Genomic DNA, 2,172 nt, shown 5'->3' on the forward strand with positions numbered 1-2,172 from the left:
TCTTCGTTCCGGCTTTAGTTAATTAATTAAATGTGATTGCGTTTGTTTTGTAATAAGATGTTTTGCTGTTTTTCCCACACCATTGAATGGAACAGCCCCCCGTAGTTAGAGATATTATCTTTATTAGAATAAATACAGAATATTTTTGGAATACACGGAGACGTACATACCACAGGTCAGTTGCTGGCGCTGTACTATTTCAACTTCCTAATTTTTTATTTCAGTGCAAACGAGAATTAATATTTAAAAGTGATATAATGCCCATTTGCCTGATGAGTTACCAGGGATGGATGGCCCTTATTTCGACTCTATTTCTGGTTTTATACTCGATGAACGTGAGCAGGAAATTCCTTATGAGTACCAGAACAACGAAATTAACCCAAAACACTAAAACCAGAACCAGTTCAGAAAAGGCCGTTTCCCAAATAGGGCCTTACGCAAATTTTACCCAAAAACCTGGCTTACCGGCCTAGGAGTTAAATTCAATTTTAAATATTATGAATTAAAAGTTACTTTCATCAGTACACCAGGTTAGATTAGATTTCTAAACATGTAACAGAATGGTCACATGTTTTTGTGCAGTTTTCAGTTCCGACATTAAGAATACGAAACTTACGGAAAAATGTATATATAATAATGAATTCATGTAAGTAGGAGTACTGAATAATGGAATCATCGCTTTCGGAATGCGTTAATGTTCCTGACATACATCATCCAAGCCGCGAGGAAGGAAAATAGTGATGTACTTTAAGTATAATATTATATTAAATATTTAAGAATGTTTGAAATATAACTTCAAAAATAAATCTCATTTTCTAGACCTACATATCACCGGAATTTCCATCTTGAGTGGTCTAAAAGACAATTTACATCTATGTAACTATCACTCTAGTATTTCTTAATGGCTGCCAATAAATATAATGTATAAAAAAATAAGTATGTAAAATAATATAAATGTACGTATAACTATATTTAAAAAAAAGGATGTATAAGGATATAAAAACCGATACAACAAAAGCCTATATTAAAAAATATTGGCTCTAAAATGTCGTATTGTAGTGCCATTGATAATTTTAAATAATAATAAACGGACACAAATCGTTTTAAAATTTGTGTAATTAAACTATTAAAAATTCTTAAAGGTGATTCTGAAAATAAAAAACTGTTTTGAAAGTAACATAACAGTACTGTTTCAAGCGAGGCGACAGATGGCAAACAACATACGGCATTTCAAAGTATGGAGTTGAGAAACGCACGGATGTAGGATCAGGCAACCTGACTGCGATATTTAGTGTCGCCATACTTAACCCTCAAAGCAAATAAATTTTTTCAAAGTAGAGTTTTTCCCAATTTTAGGGTAAATTGGGGAAAACTGTGTACATTTTATAAGATCAATCTTTTTAACACGCCTCTGAAACAAGGCGACTGTGTGTTAGGTCAGGTTAGTTCTATAATTGATTTCATTTCATTAAATGTATTTCATATAATATAATTTAGATCCAAAGAATAACAAACTTGTTCGATCCGCCACTTAGTATAATAAAAGAAAAATAGTTATTTGTTGTGGAAGGCTGCAAATAAATTGTTGGACGCGAGGGCTTGTATTTGAAACCTGAGTAAGCGAAGGCTCGCTCGTGGTTCAAAGATAGAATCCTGAGCGTAGCGAGGGTTTCAAGGCACGAAACGCAAAACAACTATGCTTCCGAGCGAATCACACAACTTTTCACGTCACTATAGCGACGCAAAGGGTTGTTGAAAGAAAAACAGTTAAATTATAACAAATCAGTTTTATTCATTCATACATCAAAAATAATTTATTAAACAAAATTAGTTATCGTTGTCAATTTATTGTCAACAATAATAAGAAAATATACCAACGAATATGAGAATTTGGCATTTTACTAATCTGGCATTCTGCAATCTGGCGTTCTGCACAGGTGGCATTTTGCGTTTCTGGCATAAAGCGTCAAAACGCAAAGCTCATATTATTATATATTGTTACTCTACCGTTGGCAGTACAACACCACAACGATGAGGTCGTTATCTCCTGCCTGTCGTTGTACCTAAAACATCACTGCAACAGGATATTTAATATAAATTCACATTTATTATATTTTTTCCTTATGTTTCTGTCGTGGTTCATTATTTAATTTCTAACTACCACTTACAATG

The sequence above is a fragment of the Hyposmocoma kahamanoa genome, unplaced genomic scaffold, assembly GCF_003589595.1.
Source record: "Hyposmocoma kahamanoa isolate Upper Pololo Valley unplaced genomic scaffold, ASM358959v1 102, whole genome shotgun sequence".
NCBI classification, from domain to species: Eukaryota; Metazoa; Arthropoda; class Insecta; order Lepidoptera; family Cosmopterigidae; genus Hyposmocoma; species Hyposmocoma kahamanoa.